Raw genomic sequence first — 19,192 nt, 5'->3', positions numbered from 1 at the left:
GTTTTAATTTAACAACAAGAGCAAGTCTTTTGTAATAACAGAGCTATTTGGTATTGATTGTTTTATAATAACAAAGATTAATCAACGTAGTATCTATCAATGGGAGACTGAATAAATCATGCTGCATCCTATAATCAGGGAAGCCCCAGAGTTCTTTTAAATTGGACAACGCCCCTGGTCACACAGAAACCAATGAGTTCAACACCAAAGGCTTCAAAGTGGTCTACTTGCCCCCAAACACATGCCTCTAATTCAGCCTCTAGATCAGGGGATCATAACAACCTGTAAGCCTCATATGGAAAGATTACCAAAGCTATGGAAGAGAATCCTGATAAAGAAATCATCATGGAAGTTGGGAAGGATTACACCATTGAAGATGCTATTGTTGCTATAGAAAAAGCTGTGAAAGCCATAAAGCCTGAAACAATAAATTCGTACTGGAGAAAACTGTGTCCAGATGACTTCACAGGATTTAAAACAAAGCAAATCGGGCTTCCCTGGTGGCACAGTGGTTAAGAATCCGCCTGCCAATGCAGGGGACACAGGTTCGAGCCCTGGTCCAGGAAGATCCCACATGCCGCGGAGCAACTAAGTCCGTGTGCCACAACTACTGAGCCCGCGTGCTGCAGCAACTGAAGCCCGTGTGTCTAGAGCCCGTGCTCTGCAACAAGAGAAGCCACCGCAATGAGAAGCCTGTGCACCGCAATGAAGAGTAGCCCCCACTCACTGCAACTAGAGAAAGGCCGCATGCAGCAATGAAGACTCAACACAGCCAAAAATAAAATAAATTAAAATAAATAAATAAATAAAACAAAGCCAATCAAGGAAATCATGAAAGAGATTGTGGATATGACAAAAAAAAAAAAAAAAAAGGTGTGAAGGTGAAGGGTTTCAAGATATGGATCTTGGAGAAATTCAAGAGCTAACTGAACACCACTCCAGAGGAATTCACGAAGACGACTTGATGGAGACGAGTGCTTCCGAACCAGTGCCAGACGATGAGGAAGGTGATGTAGAAGCATCAGGGCCTGAAAACAAATTGACATTAGACAATCTGGCGAAGAGTTCTGACTATTCAAGACTGCTTTTGACTTCTTTTACGACATGGACCCTTGTATGATACGGGCACTGAAACTAAGGCAAACAGTGGAAGAAGGATTGGTACCATACAGAAACATTTTTAAAGAAATGAAAAAGTAAAGAAGTCGGACAGAAATTATGTATTTCTGTGAAGTTCGACCAAGCGTGCCTGCCTCTCCAGCCTCCCCTTCCACCTCCTCCACCTCTATCACCTCTGCCACCCCGAGACGGCAAGACCGATCCCTCCTCTTCCTCCCCCTCCTCAGCCTACTCAACATGAAGACATCAAGGATGAAGACCTTTATGATGATCCACTTCCACTTAGTGAACAGTAAATAATCATCATGACTTACAGTTAATAAACTTATCTGTTGTGTATGTGTGTGTGTCTTTGTGTGAAAATCTAATAACTGTATGGTAAGACCTGTATGAGACTTTTTTGCGTCATCATCATCATTGCCTAAGTATTCATCATGTAGAACACTGTGTGCAAGATTTGTATTGAGGTATCCCCTGGCGGTCCAGTGGTTAGGACTCCACGCTTCCACTGCAGGGGGCATGGGTTCGATCCCTGGTCGGGGAACTAAGATCCCTGGTCAGGGAACTAAGATCCCGCATGATGCGTGAGGCAGACAAAAAAAAAAAAAAAAAAAGACTTGTATTGAAGTGGATAGCCCATCCTTACATGGGAATAAGGTGAGTGATATTTAATATAAAATTAATAATGTGTTAGTTTTTTACTGTTTTATAACTTTGCTTTCAAATAATTATATTATTATATAGTATCTCTCTCTTTTTCTCTTAATTGGAGAAACTGCACATCAACCTGTCATCACAGGTAACTCGTATGAATATAATTGTAATACTGTATGCCATAAAAATTTTATGATCATTCATTCATTAGTGTATAGGCTAGGCTATCATGAAGCAATCATACTGCTGCTTTATTATTAGCATACGAATTATTATACCTGTAAATATGAATTTTTTTTCACATTATCTTATTTTTTAATTAAGGTAGAACTGATTTACAATAAGCTTCAGGTGTACAACATAGTGATTCACACTTTTTAAAGGTTATACTCCATTTACAGTTATAAAATATTGCCTATATTCCTTATGTACAATATATCCTTGTAGCTTATTTTATACAGAGTAGTTTGTACGTCTAAATCCCCTACTTCTATCTTGCCCCTCCCCTTTGCTCTCCTTGCTAGTAACCACTAGTTTGTACTCTATATCTGTGAGTCTTTTTAACATATTTTTATTTATTTAATTTTTGGCTGCATCGAGTCCTAGTTGTGGCTTGAGGCCTCAGCAATTGCGGCACGCGGGCTCTCCAGTTGTGGCTCAAGTGCTCAGTAGTTGCAATGAGCAGGCTTAGTTGCCCCGCAGCATGTGGGATCTTAGTTCCCCAACCAGGGATCAAACCTGAGTCCCCTGCATTGGAAGGCGGGTTCTTAACCACTGGACCACCAGAGAAGTCCCTGTTTCTTTTTTGTTATCTTCACCAGTTTGTCTTCTTTTTTAGATTCCACATATAAGTGATATCATGCAGTATTTGCCTTTCTCTTTGAATTATTTCACTAAGCATAATACGCTCCAAGTCCATTCATGTTGTTGCATATGGCAAAACTTCATTCTTTTTATGGCTGAGTAGTATTCTATTCTATTAAACATATACACATAATATATATAATACATATATCAAAGATATATACAACTATATATATCCCACATCTTCTTTATCCACTCATCTATTGATGGACACTTAGGTTGCTTCTATATCTTGGCTACTGTAAATAATGCTGCTATGAACACTGGGGTACATGTATCTTTTCAAATTAGTGGGTTTTTGTTTGTTTGTTTGGATAAATAGCCAGGGGTGGCAATGCTGGATCATATGGTAGTTCTAGTTTTAGTTCTTTTGAGGAACCTCCATATTCTTTTCCACAGTGGCTGCACCAATTTACGTTCCCGCTAACAGCGTAGGAGGGTTCTCTTTTCTCCACATCCTTGTTATTTGTGGTCTTATCTTATTTTTTATTTTTTTTAAATTTTTGGCTGCACTGGGTCTTCTTGCTGCACATGAGCTTTCTCTAATTGCAGCGAGCTGGGGCTACTCTTCATTGTGGTGTGTGGGCTTCTCATTGGTGGCTTCTCTTTGTTGTGTAGCACAGGCTCTAGGCGCTCGGGCTTCAGTAGTTGTGGCACATGGGCTCCATTGTTGTGGCTCGTGGGCTCTAGATCGCAGGCTCAGTAGTTGTGGTGCATGGCTCAGCTGCTCCACAGCATGTGGGATCTTCCCGGACCAGGGCTCGAACCCATGTCCCCTGCACTAGCAGGCAGATTCTTAACCACTGCACCACCAGGGAAATCCTGTGGTCTTTTTGATGATAGCCATTCTGACAGGTGTGAAGTGATATCTCACTGTGGTTTTGATCTGCATTTCTCTGATGATTAACAATGTTGAGCATCTTTTCATGTGCCTGTTGGCCATCCATAAATAGAGTACAATACTGTAAATGTATTTTCTTTTCCTTATGATTTTCTCAACAGCATTTTCTTTTCTCTACCCTTAAGTATAAAATACATATAACATAGAAAATATGTATTGGTCAACAGTAGGCTATTAGTAATTACGTTTTGGGGGAATCAAAAGTTACACTCAAATTTTTGACTATGTAGGGGGTTGGCACCCCTAACCCCCACAGTTTAAGGGTCAACTGTATCTACAATGGATTAAAGAATAAATTTGTAAAAATCCTTTACGTTTACTACTACTACTACTACTACTAAAAAAAAAAACCCCTCTATTTGAAGAATAGCAAAGGATCAAATCATCACACTGAGAAAGGAGAGATAAAAAGAATCCAGATACTTTTGCATATTTTTTTCTATCTGAACTTCTCCTCCAATACCTTTCTTGTCTGTAAAAAACATGTTCCACCTAATACAGGAAAAGGGAGGGTAGAACCATCACCTACATTGATGGTACAGGCAATAATCATCAATGGCTGCTAAAGCCCTTAGATGAGAGTGACTCAGGTGCAGTTGACACACTGACTACATTGATCATAATCTTACAAAAGAGAAAAATGAATAATTCTGAATCTGATCTCATCTCTAAAATAACTACCTTTTTGCAGGAAATATTAAGCATGGGAGGTCACATTAAAAGACATCATGAGAAGGCAGTACACCAAATCAGAGTATCAGAAAATTCTACATGGAATATGATCTCTTTCAAACAAAAAAAATTAATGTATAAAAGGGAGTTACTGGGCTTCCCTGGTGGCGCAGTGATTAAGAATCCGCCTGCCAATGCAGGGGCCATGGGTTCGAGCCCTGGTATGGGAAGATCCCACATGCCATGGAGCAACTAAGCCCGTGCGCCACAACTACTGAGCCTGCGATCTAGAGCCCACGAGCCACAACTACTGAAGCCCATGCACCTAGAGCCTGTGCTCTGCAAAAAGAGAAGCCATCTTAATGAGAGGCCTGCACACCGCAACAAAGAATAGCCCCCGCTCACCTCAACTAGAAAGAAAGCCTGCGCACAGCAACGAAGACGCAACGTGGCCAAAAATAAATAAATAATTTTTAAAAGGGAGTTATCCATAGACAATTATAAAATCAAGAGATATAAAATATAATAACAAATAAGAAATGATTTCATGATTCTTTAAATGAACCTGTCAAAATATAAACATTCAGGAATATTTGAATACTGTTTGGTACTGGATAATATGGAGGAATTATTGTTTATAGTTACATATGATAAAATACTACAATTAAGTTAAACAAAAAAAGTCCTTGTCTATTAGGTACACGTACTTAAGGGTTTATTTTTCTTTTTTGGGGGGCCACACCACATGTTTTGCGGGATCTTAGCTCCCTGACCAGGGATTGAACCCACACCCTCGGCAGTGAAAGCGTGGAGTCCTAACCATTGGACCACCAGGGAATTCCCTTACTTAAGTATTTAGGGATGTAGTGACACGACTTTTGGAGTTTGTCTTAGCATAAGCAGTTGCTGGAGGGAGATGGAGCAGGATTATAGATGAAATGATTTCAGCTGTGAGTCAGTCCATTTGTTGCTGTTTGATTAGTTCTTGTGGGTTTTTTCCTATCACCCTCCTCACTTTTCTAGGATTTTTTAAAATTCTGTACTATTATTTAAAATTTTTTTATATTAATAATTAGTCATGTTGAGTTTGTTTTCCATTTGCTATAATGTTATCCGTTTATTCTGGAGTGTAACATATCTCAAAACCTCTCACGTTCAGATAATATCACATTGGATTCTAATAACATTATTCTTTCTCATAATTTTCCCTTAGCAAAATTAAAAATACTGAATCCCTTCAACCTCAGGAGAGGCTGACCTTAGTCAGCCATACTGGCAGAGGTGTAAAGTAGGAAAGAGAAAACCCAACTCTGTGGGTTATTTCATAGTTCTCACCAAGTTTTCACTTCTATTACCACCAGGTCATCAAACTCAGACTGTTATTGAACCCTCCTACACTGTTGGTGGGAATGTATTGAGTTGGCCAAAAAGTTCGTTCGGGTTTTTCTGTAAAACCGGAACGAACTTTTTGGCCAACCCAATAGAATGGTACAGCCACTATGGAGAACAGTATGGAGGTTCCTTAAAAAACTAAAAATAGAGCTATCATATGATCCAGCAATTCCACTCCTGGGCATATATCTGAAGAAAACCATGGTTTGAAAGGATACATGCACCCCAATGTTCACTGCAGTACTGTTTACAACAGCCAGGACATGGAAGCAACCTAAATGCCCATTGATAGAGGAATGGATAAAGAAGATGTGGTACATACATACAATAGAATACTACTCAGCCATTAAAGAGAATGAAACAATGCCATTTACATAACGTAGATGGACCTGGAGATTACCATACTAAGTGAAGTTAGTCAGAGAGAGAAAGACAAATATCATATGATATCACTCATATGCAGAATCTAAAAAAAAAAAGATACAAATGAACTTATTTACAAAATAGAAAACAGACTCACCTACTAAGAAAACTAACTTATGGTTACTAAAGGGGAAAGGTGGCCGGGTGGGGTTGGGGGTGGTGGTGATAAACTGGGTGTTTGGGATTGACATATACACACTACTATATTTAAAATAGATAACCAACAAGGATCTACTATGTAGCACAGGGAACTCTGCTCAATATTCTGTAATAACCTAAATGGGAAAAGAATTTGAAAAAGAATAGATACATGTATATGTATAACTGAATCCCTTTGCTGTACACCTGAAACTAACACAACATTGTTAATTAACGATATTCTAATATAAAATAAAATTTTTTTTAAAATTCAGACTTAGGTAAAATAATTTTTAATAGAGGTTCAATTAAAACACCTTGCAGGCAAATATACGTCTATTATTAGGAGAAGCTTACAGACTTCCAATATACCAAAACTGTCTCAATATCTGATATCATTCATGGATAAAGATGCAGTATGGCACCTCATGTACAACTTTTGTTCCTTCCAAAATTACAGGTTTTCAAAAAGTATTATCATGGTTAAATATTAGAAGCATGTGCAAATTGTTCAGAAATAAGACATAATGCTGGGTACCACCAAATATGACATGCCTGAAAAGATCAGGTGAAAATGACAGGTGAGGTCTGAGTAGTGAGAGAAGGAATCTGCAAAAGGTCTGGCTCTGTTTAAGGCCAATCTGAGGAGTTTTTTCCCTAAATATTATTCAGTTTTCATTTTGGAAAACCTTGCAAAATTACAGCCTGGAAGGGAGAGGAAAAGAAAAAACCATTTAAGTAAAAACTGCCAGACTCTTAGAAATGAACATGAAGAAGGGGGTCAAACCCATATTCGCTGCCTCAATAAATATGTGTTAAGCACCTAAAGTATGTCACATTATTCTCAGTAGGTGAGCTATGTCAGGAAATGAGACTCATAATTAGAGAACCAAGATAGCTAAGAAAGGTGGACATTTGATAATAATTAAAATAAACAGGGACTTTCATGGTGGTGCAGTGGGTAAGACTCTGTGCTCCCAATGCAGGGGGCTCGGGTTCGATCCCTGGTCAGGGAACTAGATCCTGCCTGCACATACAACTAAGAGTCTGCATGCCACAACTAAGAAGTCCGCATGCCTCAACAAAGATCCTGTGTGCCACAACTAAGACCCAGCACAAAATAAATTAAATAATAAATATTTTTTTAAAAAGGTACTTTAAAAAAATAAAATATACAATATGTAATAAGATAAAGGTACCTTAGGAGAAAAAAGGAGCTCAATTAGTGGAAGGGATGCAATATTAAATGTTAGTAAAGGGAGACCTCATTGACAGTTGGATATTTTAGACAACACTTGAAAAGAGGTGAAGGAATAATCCATGTGAATATTTTGGGCATATGATCCAAGCAAAAGAAACAGCCAGGGTCATGTCATGTCCCAGGCAAACTCAGGTGCCCATGTACATGAAACCAGTTGAGTGAGGCAGAAAGTTTAAGAGAGGAGGTCAGTGGGAAATCCCTGGTGGTCCAGTGGGTAGGACTCCACGCTTCCACTTCAGGGGGCCTGGGTTCAATCCCTGGTCAGGGAACTGAGATCCCACAAGCAGTGCGGCGCAGCCAAAACAACAAGAACAACAAAAACAAATAAATAAACAAACAAAACAGAGAGAGAGGTCAGAAAGGAACACGAAGCTCCGTAGGGTCCTGGTAAGGATTTTGAATTTTCTCTTAGGGAAATGGTAGTCATTACAGAATTTTGACCAAAAGACTGACATTTTCTATCTCACCTGCTGAAAGGTCGTGTTGTCTGGTAAGCTGAGAAAAGACTGCAGAAGAATAAGGGTGGGAGCATAGAGACTACTGTTGAAGAAATCCAGGTAAGAAAGGATGTTGGCTCTGACCAGGCTGGCAGCAGAAGTGGTTTAGGAAAGTGGTCGAACTCTGGATAAATTTTGAGAGCAGAACCAATAGGATTTCTTATGACTGCATATGAGGTGTAAGAAAAAGAATGCATCAAGGATATCTAGATTTTTGGCCTGTCTCAGCAAATGGAAGAATAGAATTGGCACCAACTGAGACAGGGAAAGCTATGACCAGGAAGGATTGGAAAGAAGCTCAGGAGAAATTTTTTTTAACATGTTGAGTTGGTGATGTCTACTAGAATTCCAAGAAAAGGTCTATTATACAGATAACTGTGAAGTTTCAAAGTGAGGTATGTTATGGAGATGTACACTTGCAAGTTTGGGGCTTATAGTGCTATTTACAGTCATGACACTGCATGAAATCACAATAGAATGTGTGTGAAGATTGAGAATTTAGACATGACTGAGCTCTTGGGCAGTCCCATATTAAAGGGATGGGAGAAAAAGAGGACCCAACAAATTCAAATTAAGAATAAAAATGTCAATTGTGGCAAAAGCTTCTGAGAGGACATTTAAACAAAATCTTAGAAGTTACCATTGGACTTAGGAGTTTGTTAATGACGATGGAGGTGTGAGGCTAATAAACCAAACCTGAGTGAGTAGAGCTACATAGCTGAGGTAATCGGAAGAGAGAAAAAAAATGCTCTTTACAAGTTCAGTTGTAAAAGGTGAAAGAGACAGTAGAACAGGAAATGTACTGGATCACTAAGAGAGAAAAAACTATTTTTATTTTTTAAAATTATTCATTCATTCATTCATTTAGTTGTGCCGGGTCTTAGTTGCAGCAGGCAGGCTCCCCAGTTGTGACATGTGAACTCTTAGTTGCGGCATGCATGTGGGTGAATTATTTCACTTCCATTATTAAGAATTAATTGCTCAATGTTAATTTTGAAATTTTATTTTGAGATTTAATTTTCTGCTTTTACTCAACTTTTTTTAAAAGTTAGGATTTGAGCATTGCATTAGCTGAGCAAATCTATGGGATCTAGCTCCCTGGCCAGGGATTGAACCTGGGCTCCCTGCACTGGGAGCAGTGTCTTAACCACTGTGCCACCAGGGAAGTCCCAGAAAAAACTATTTTTAGAAGGTATAAGTGTTTATAATGTTAGTTTAAAAAGAGCCAGAGAGACAGCAGTAATAAACAGGTCACCAGTCATGAGATTTGATAAAGAACCAGTCCACAGAGAAGTTAAGACATGGGGGCATGGTCCTTAGCTGACATTAGAGTTAAATGATTTGTTTTATGTTAGAAAGCAGAAAGTGTTTTCAAATGGTGATTTCTTTGTTCTTTCTGAGGGGGGCAGGGGCAGAATATCAAGATAGAGGGGAGTAATACTGGGGAACTTAATGAACTAACAATTAAGATTTTACTGGCCTTGCCAAAAGTTTAATAAACATGTTGAGCCAAGAACTGCAATCTGGAGAGGAAAATAACAGGAGATGGAAAAAGGCTGCTGGTCCAGGGGACAACATATGTGCACAGGAGTTCAGGTGAAATTTGTGAGCAGGGTTTGGGAAGTTTTAAATGACAGATCTATAATGACTGAGCTCTTTTCCCTGAAAGTACTGAAATATTTATAATTATTAAGACAGTTCAGGGGAAGATGTCCTAGATTTTCCGAATGTTCCCCAACTAAGTGAAGGTGGTAAGGCTAAAAAGGAAATCTCCATGTGGAGTCTTTTTAGTCAATGCGAACACTGAAATCTTAGAACAGTGATGGTCGAACCCAGGACTTTACATCTCTAAAGAGCAGAGAATGTATCTGAGACCCGAGCTGGTGATTCTGAAAGTCTTCTCTCTTTAAGCCAGCATACGCTCCAGGCAGTAAGTGAAACTGTGCCAACAGTCACTGGGGTAGGATGCAATTCCACTCCCCTAATTGGTGGTTGTGGTATAAGGAGAGTTTCAGTCAGAAATATAAATAGGAATTATGACATCTGCTGCAAACAGCTTATGATATACCATGGAGACGATACTGCATCCATCTAAAATTGAAGTGTGGTTTGTGTATAAAGAAAAAAAAAGATCTCCCAAAGCCCTATCATTACGGATGTCAAATCAAACTATTGTAAATTTGAGAAGACAACTTCTGTTTCACAAAATGTATTCTCCCTAAAATTGTTTAAAAACCCACTCCCGGACATATATCTGGAGAAAACCATAATTCGAGAAGATACATGCAGGGGAGTTCCCTGGTGCCTAGTGGTTAGGATTCCTGCCATGGCAAGTGTTCAATTCCTGGTGGGGGAAGTGAGATCATGAAAGCCGAGGAAGGAAGGAAGAAAAGAAGAAAGGAAGGAAGGGAGGGAGGGAGGGGGGAAGGAAGGAAGGAAGGAAGAAAGAAGAGATACATGCACCCATGTACCCCAATGTTCACTGCAGCACTGTTTACAATAGCCAAGACATGGAAGCAACCTAAATGTCCATGACAGAGGAATGGATACAGAAAATGTGGTAAACATATAATGGAATATTACTCAGCCATAAAAAAAGAACAAAATAATGCCATTTACAGCAACATGGATGGACCCAGAGATTATCATACTAAGTGAAGTCAGACAGAGAAAGACAAATATCATATGATATCACTGAAATGTGGAATCTAAAAAGATGATACAAATGAACTTATTTACAAAACAGAAACAGACTTTGAAAACAAACTTATGGTTACCAAAGGGGAAAGGTGGGGGTGGGGGGAGGGATAAATTAGGAGTTTGGGATTAACATATACACACTACTATATTTAAAATAGATAACCATCAAGGACCTACTATATAGCACAGGGAACTCTACTCAATATTCTATAATAACCTATATGGGAAAAGAATCTGAAAAAGAATGGATACATGTGTATGTATAACTGAGCCACTTTGCTGTACACCTGAAACTAATACAACATTGTTAATCAACTATACCCCAATATAAAATAAAAATTAAAGGGACTTCCCTGGTGGCACAGTGGTTAAGACTACATGCTCCCAATGCAGGGGGGCCTGGGTTCAATCCCTGGTCAGGGAACTAGATCCCACATGCATGCTGCAGCTAAGAGTTCACATGCCACAACTAAGGAGCTCATGTGCTGCAACTAAGAAGCTCATGGCCGCAACTAAGAAGCCCGCCTGCTGCAACTAAAAAGCCCACGTGCTGCAACTAAGGAGCCCTTTAACTGCAACTAGGGAGCCCACCTGCCACAACTAAGGAGCCCACATACCGCAACTAAGGAGCTGGTGAGCCACAACTAAGGAGCCTGCCTGCCACAACTAAGACCCAGCACAACCAAATAAATAAATAAATAAATAATATATTAAAAAATAAAATAAAAATTAAATTTTTAAAAATTGTTTAAAAAAAGAGAAAACTGGCCCAAAATGGAGTCACTTGAACTGACCTTCACTCACCAAACCAAGACTTAACACCTAACTTAATTACAGTTTCAGCCTCCCCTAGAAACCGAATCTTAAATAAGTCAATCTGGAATTAACCTGGTCAGCACTAGTGAGGTAATTTGCCTGACAAACCCCTGCCTGCCGTCGCCTAAAGAAAGGTAACCTTACCACAAACAACAAGCTCTTTTATAGTATAACTTTCTCATAGCTCTTCGGAGCTCCTTTCTATTCGTTAGATGGGATGCTGCCCAGTTCATGAATTACTGAATAAAGCCAATAAGATCTTTAAAATTTACTTGGCTGAATTCTGTTTTTTAACAAAACCAAATGGGACTACTTTGATGTTACCTAAGCAAACACCAGAGAGCTTTATAATTTCAGATCTCTCTGCCTGAATTTCTTTGTTCTCAAATAGCCACATGGAGTGCTTGCTGCGCAATCCTTTCAAGTTACCGGCCTAATGTCTTCATTCGAGTCCTTTCATGACAACCCTATTTAAAATAATAATAATAATAATAGCTCTCTGACCTTTGTCTTAATTTTGTGTAGTATATACTGCAAAATGTACTCTTTCTAATGTACAATTCAGCATCTTTTGAGAGCATATATAACCATAAATACATCACTGAAATATACAGAACTTGGGAATTCCCTGGTGGTCCAATGGTTAGGACTCAGCCCTTTCATGGTTGTGGCCCAGGTTCAATCCCTGGTCGGGGAACTAAGATCCTGCAAGCTGCAGCCAAAAAAAAAATAGCAACAAGGGAAAAGCAACAAATAACATACAAGGGAATCCCCATAAGGTTATCAGCTGATTTTCCAGCAGAAACTCTGCAGGTCAGAAAAGGGAAAAACCTACAACCAAGAATACTCTACCCAGCAAGGCTCTCATTCAGATTCAACGGAGAAGTCAAAAGCTTTACAGACAAGCAAAAGCTAAGAGAATTCAGCATCACCAAACCAGCTTTACAACAAATGCTAAAGGAACTTCTCTAGAAGAAAAGGCCAGGACTAGAAACAAGAAAATTACAAATGGGAAAGCTCACCGGTAAAGGTAAACATACAGTCAAAGTAGGAAATCATCCACACACAAATATGATATCAAAACCAGCAATCATGAGAAGCAGAGAGTACAAATGCAGGATATTGGAAATGCATTTGACATTAAGAGACCAGCAACTTAAAACGATATACATATATAGACTGCTGTATCAAAACCTCAGGGTAACCGCAAAACAAACTTCCGGGTACAAAACAAGTAAGTCACAGGGATGTAACGTACAACGTAGGGAACATAGTCAATAATATTGTAATAACTTTGAATGGTGACAGACAGTAACAAGACTTATCATGGTCATCATTTTGTAACGTACAAAAATAGCTAATTACTATGCTGTACAACTGAAACTAATAGAAGTCAATTATATAATACTTCAGGGGAAAAAAACCACCTGGATTCATCTCTGAACCCTCTGTTTCACTCTCTCACTGTTATAAAACTGAATGTTTATGTCCCGCCAAAATTCATAGTTGACACAAAACCTCCCAATTTCATGGTATTAGGAGCCGGAGCCTTTGGGAGGAAATTAGGATTAGATGAGGTCATGAAGGCAGGCCCCACGTGAATGGGTTTAGCACCCTTATAAATGTCACGAGAGAGCTTGCTCCTCTCTCTGTTGTCCACCATGTAAGGACACAGTAAGAAGATGGTGTCTATGAACCAGGAAGCAGGCCCTCATCTGAACCTGACCATGCAGGCATCCTGATCTTGGACTTCTAGCCTCCAAAACTGTGAGAAATAAACTCCTGGTGTTTATGTCATCTAGCTTATGGTATTTTGTTATAGCAACCCAAGCAGAACAAGACACTTTCCTTCCACATTAAGAAATCTAGATAACCCTTAATAAAAACACATCCAGAATCCAGCCACTTCTAAGCTACCACTCTGTTCCATGAACCCTCAAGTGGCCTACTATAATAGCCTCCACCCTGGTTTTCCTTCCTCTTCCCTCAGTCTCACAATCTGTTCTCCACTATGCACCCATATGCAGCCTGTTAAGACCTAGGTAAGGGACTTCCCTGGTGGCTCAGTGGTTAAGAATCCGCCTGCCAATGCAGGGGACATGGGTTCGAGCCCTGGTCCGGGAAGATCCCACATGCTGCGGAGCAACTAAACCCCGTGAGCCACAACTACTGAGCCCATGTGCCACAATTACTGAAGCCCACATGCCTACAGCCCATGCTCCGCAACAAAGAGAAGCCACCGCAATGAGAAGCCTGCGCACCACAGTGAAGAGTAGCCCCCGCTCGCCACAACCAGAGAAAGCCCGCACGCAGCAATGAAGACCCAATGCAGCCAAAAATAAATAAATGAATAAATTTATTTAAAAAAAAAAAGGGGGGCTTCCCTCGTGGCGCAGTAGTTAAGAATCTGCCTGCCAATGCAGGGGACATGGGTTCAAGCCCTGGTCCAGGAAGATCCCACATGCCACGGAGCAACTAAGCCCGTGCGCCACAACTACTGAGCCTGCACTCTAGAGCCCAAGAGCCACAACTACTGAGCCCACGTGCCACAGCTACTGAAGCCCGTGCGCCTACAGCCCGTGTTCTGCAAAAAGAGAAGCCACTGCAATGAGAAGCCCACGCCCTGCAACAAAGAGTAGCCCCTGCTCACCGCAACTAGAGAAAGCCCGCTCACAACAAAGACGACCCAACACAGACAAAAAATTTTAAAAAAAATTTAAAAATATTAAAAAAAATTTTAAAAGACCTAGGTAAGATCATTCCCCTCCTCTGATCCAAACTTCCTATCACCTCCAGAATAGATACCCAACTTCTTAGGCAGCCATTCCAGTCCTGAATCTTGTCCTCCTGCTCCTTCTTCCCACCTGATGGAAAGGAGATCTTAATGATCCCAACTCAGCTCTACCTCTAAACATTTTTACATCCTGATACTGGGATAACCTTTCCACATCCATTTACATTCGGTGCCAGAAATGGAAATACCTCCATATAATCCTTCGTAGACTCGGGACCCTGAGCTTGGATCCTTAACGAATACCACGACACCACAATACAGAGAATATATGGGTGGGGGTAGGGAACAGTAAGGGGCTGGGACACTCTACACGTACCGGTATAGGTCCCATAAGCGCTTCTGCAGCCATGTTTTAAGAGACAGGTTACAGATGAATGAATATAACCATGTCAGGTTTCAGTGGGTTCAGGCCCCTGTGTGCCCACGCCTGGCCCTTGAGCCTGGTGAACTAGGGCTGGATGCCTAACCTCCGTGCCTCAGTGTCTCACCTTACTAGCTCTGTGTGCTTGAACGAAAATCCAACCTCCTGGTGCCCAAATGCTTCATTCTCCTCCTTCAGTCTGTTCCTCTGTTGAACAGCCTTTGGGAAACTTTTAAAAGCCTAATGTAGCTTGTGTCCCCCCTTAGTTTAAAATTTTCCGCAGCGCTCAGAGTTCTGAGAATATAGGCAGAGGCCTCAGCCTGCTATTCCAGGCGCGACTCCACCTCAAACTTTGTTCCTCGCCAGGCACAACGGAGCCCAGGTTTTCCGAATCCTCACGGCTCAGTCGCAACTCCAAGCCTTTGTACATGCCGGTTCCTGTGCCTGTAACCCTCTCCCACATCTAATCACACCCCCGATAGTAAAATTAAACAGGAAAGCTGAGGTGTTAACCCCTGTCAGAAACAGGAGCCCATATACTAGCGCCTCACCGTCCTGGACACCGGGGCCTGGGCTGCAGGGACGAGAGCACTTGGGGCTTTAGTGTCTAGTGGGGTGAGGGCCCGAGGACGAGCGTTTACCTGAGGCGGGTCCCTCCGAGCGGCCGCAGCCATCCAGGCCTGTGGGCGGAGCGGGGCCAGGAGCGGGCCGGCGGTTCTTAAACCGGCCCTGGTGCGGATCATCTCGGGCGGCGCCGCGGCCGAGCCTCAGACTCGCCTTTGTGCAGCGGGAACAACGACTGCCCCGTCGCTTTCTCGGTCCTGTCCCGTCGGCCCCACTAAACGCTCCAGAACTTCTGCCCGTAGGAACACACCCGAGCAGCCAAAATGACCGCCCGGAGGAGGACGCCGGAAGTCCCGCCCCACGCTAGGCAACCCTCACGGAAACGCCTCTGTTCTGAGCCTTCATTGGCTCAGTAAGGCTGCCGATCGACGCAGAGTATTCTGAGTAATGTAGTTCCCACACTTGGGGTAACCCGCGCGTGGACTACTGGCAATCTTAGACCCCTGAGGGGCGCTGGGAAATGGAGTCAGCGGGCCAAAGGACTTAGAAGGCGCTTGTCCTTTTTTTAAAAAAATAAATTTATTTATTTTTATTTTTGGCTGCTTGGGGTGCGCAGGCTTCTCATTGCGGTGGCTTCTCTTGCTGCAGAGTACGGGCTCTAGAGTGCAGGCTCAATAGCTGTGGCGCATGGGCTTAGTTGCTCCGCAGCATGTGGGATCTTCCCAGACCAGGGATCGATCCCATGTCCCTTGCATTGGCAGGTGGATTCTAAACCACCGTGCCACCAGGGACGTCCCAGGGACTTGTCCATTCTTAAGGGGTAGAACTCAGGGTTTCTGGGGGATGTTGTGTTGCCTGCAGACGTTCATCCAAGGTTGGAGATGTATTAGTTCAGACCCTGTGAACTTCATCATGCTCCCTGAGACTAAACATATCATTGCAGAAGCTCCCAGAGGACAGAGATCCAAATGCACATATCATTCCTAGTCATTCAGACACAAAATGTGTCCACTGGTGGCAGAAGCTAATAAACATTTCATGGGGGAGGGGCAAAATAGGGGTATGGGATTAAGAGACACAAACTACTACTGCTACCAAACCAAACTTGGGCTGTTTACCTGATGCATAGCAAAGCCAATCCATTGACACTCGGTTGTGGTGAAGGAAAGTACAGGGCTTATTGCAGGCACCAGCAAGGAGAACAGGCAGCTCATGCTCAAAAGACCTGAACTCCCCAATGGCTTTCAAAGAAGGGTTTTTAAAGACAGTGTGAGGAGGGAGGGTGGCAGGATGTGTGATCAGCTTGTGCACAATTCTCTGGTTGATGATGAGGTAATGGTGATATTTTCGGAATCTCAATTATCAGTTTTCTGGCTCTAACTGGTCTGGGGTCTATGTGCTGGTTGTCAGCACACAGTTAACTTCTTCCACCTGGTGGTGGTTTTAGTTTCTGCAAAACAACTCAGGATATGGCTCAAGATATTATCTATAGCCCTTGAGGAGGAACTAAAGGTCCTTGGCTTTGTTTTATGGCTAAACTATTATTATTTTGTCTTGCTTGACTGCTTTCCTTTATTTCTGCATTTTCTCACTTCTCTGATTTTGCATTTGGAATTCGGGAAAGGCCTAGGAGGCTAAAACTTTTCTATTAACAAGAGTCAGGTCAGGAATTCCCTGGCGGTCAAGGGGTTAGGACTCCACGCTCTCACTGCTGAGGGCCCAGGTCCAATCCCTGGTCGGGGAACTAAGATCCCACAAGCTGTGCAGCAAGACCGGGGGAGGGGTGGGGGGGGAAAGTCAGGAGACATGGGGATTGGGGGTGTCTGTCCCGGGGAAGGACCAACAGGGTCCTGCTCAGTTTCACTATGTATAAAATAGATAAGCAACAAGGATATATTGTATAGCACAGGGAAATATAGCCACTGTTTTTAACAACTTTAAATGGAGTATAACCTATTAAAATATATTTTTAAAATTTTAATTATTTATTTTTGGCTGCGTTGGGTCTTCGTTGCCGCGCGCGGGCTTTCTCTAGTTGCGGAGAGTGGGGGCTACTCTTCGTTGTGGTGCGCAGGCTTCTCATTGCAGTGGCTTCTCTTATTGCAGAGCACGGGCTCTAGGCACGTGGGCTTCATTAGTTGTGGCACGTGGGCTCAGTAGTTGTGGCTCTCGGGCTCTAGCGTGCAGGCTCAGTAGTTGTGGCGCCCGGGCTTAGTTGCTCCACGGCATGTGGGATCTTCCCGGACCAGGTCTTGAACCCACGTCCCCTGCATTGGCAGGCGGATTCTTAACCACTGCGCCCCAGGGAAGTTCCTATAAAAATATTGAATCACTATGTTGTACACCTGGAACTAACTAATATTGTAAAACAACTATACTTCAATAAAAATAAATTAATAATGAAAAATAAACATTACCATGTTGGAATTAAATCTATACACTATGAAGTGCTAGACTCAGTTTTATCAGTCTCTGTATGTCTGGTCAGGGAGAAGAGAAAAAACACTCCAGATGGGCCAGGACAGGAAAGACAGTAGAGGGATGCTGGGCTACTCAAAGCAGGAGTACACAGGTGGATCTCTGTAGTCACTTTAGAAAATACTTCTAACAGCATAGTAAATTAGTGTGCCCAATTTATAAGCAATATTTTTATCCATTTAGTATCTTTTTGGATAGCTTGATAGTTAACTTCCTTTTGGGAATCTGACATCAATCTCAAAACTAGAACAATGAAAGATATGCTGTATTGATATGGGACAATGGGTGCGGTGTTCACAGGTGGAGCATATATGAAAAAGATGTTCTGAACCCCAAAATGCACGGGGTAACTTAAACCATGATCTCATATCATTGTTGGGAAGTGGTTATCATTTGCCCTGTGATTACAGAGACTGTTCTGCATGAGGAATTGATATTGTCTGGGAAAGTTATAAAATTCAAATTATAGAAAGCTATTAATGACTATGTAGTGATTCAGAGATTGTGTCAGAAATGTCTCAGAGAAAGTATCAGTGGATGGTAAAAAGGTGAAAATCTTAGAGAAGTTTTAGCAGTGATGTCTGAGAAGAGGTACAATTAAGCTGAACATCTGACTAGAACAATCGCTCTGAAGACTGTCTCCAAAATGTGATTCCTCTTCATGCTTGAAGTCATTATGCAATATCAGCGTTCAGGAAAAGTTAAGGGGGACATTGAGAGTACATGGAATTGCAAAAATACACAGGAAGGCTGAAGCCAAAGTGTCTTGTTTAGTCACTGTTCTGACAAATGATCAATAAGTAAATATTTGGCTTCAAGAACTTATTGTAGATGCGTGGGAGACATTGGCACACAAAAGCGACAAAGACGCCTGCCCTCCTAGGGGTTATATTATATTCAGGAGGACAGAGGAATCATGAAAGAAGAAATGCTAAGTCATATAGTATGTTGAATGTAGGAGGCATAATGGAAAGAACATAAGGTGAATGTACTTAGAAGTAGAGTGTGGTATGCAGATTACAGAGCTGAGTAATCACTGCGCAAAAACGTGAAGGAGATGAGGAATAACTATATGGGAATTTTGGGAATAAATTCTAGCCAGAATAAGCACGTGGCTAGATAGCTTTGGTGGGTGGAGCCTCACAGGGCTCCTTGGCAGTGGAGGGCCTGGCTAGGACTTTAGCCAAGTTGGCCGTTAGCCGGACTTGCTCACTGCAAAGACACTCAGGGGATGTGTGAGAAACCTTGGCTCCGCCTCTGGGCGTCTGCAGACTTCCACTCTGGTGGATTAAGGCCTGGAACCAGGAAGTGTAATTTTTCATCGAACCCTGGTTTTCAAGTCTGATCCCTGGACCTTCACCATGAAACGCTAATTTTCATTTCAAAACCCAACCTAGTGAAGCAGACATTTTGTGGGTCAGGCTCTAGAATCTGTGTTTTAATAATCTTCCGGGTGATTCTGATACATTTTCAAGAATATTCCATCGCACCATTGAAGTTTCTGTGGACCAGGTCACTGTGTTTCTTGCAATAACAGAAGTCCCCCTGAATCACTATG

The 19,192-nt window shown here is 41.8% G+C and overlaps 1 protein-coding gene across 4 annotated transcripts in view; it reads right to left on the bottom strand.

The window, feature by feature from the left end:
- Positions 1-15,496, bottom strand: part of LOC118885225 (zinc finger protein 211-like) — a 28,689-nt gene extending 13,193 nt beyond the window's left edge. For 3 of the 4 annotated variants that reach the window (XM_036833723.1, XM_036833724.1, XM_036833722.1), the window contains exon 1: positions 15,234-15,487. The gene's annotated coding sequence lies outside the window, so the exon portion shown is untranslated. Of the gene's footprint in view, positions 1-15,233 lie in introns of all 4 variants that reach the window. The other variant, XM_036833721.1, reaches the window with a different exon arrangement.
- Positions 15,497-19,192: the final 3,696 nt, after the last annotated feature.

The sequence above is a fragment of the Balaenoptera musculus genome, chromosome 19, assembly GCF_009873245.2.
Source record: "Balaenoptera musculus isolate JJ_BM4_2016_0621 chromosome 19, mBalMus1.pri.v3, whole genome shotgun sequence".
NCBI lineage: Eukaryota > Metazoa > Chordata > Mammalia > Artiodactyla > Balaenopteridae > Balaenoptera > Balaenoptera musculus.
This window is presented reverse-complemented; position numbering and strand designations above follow the sequence as displayed.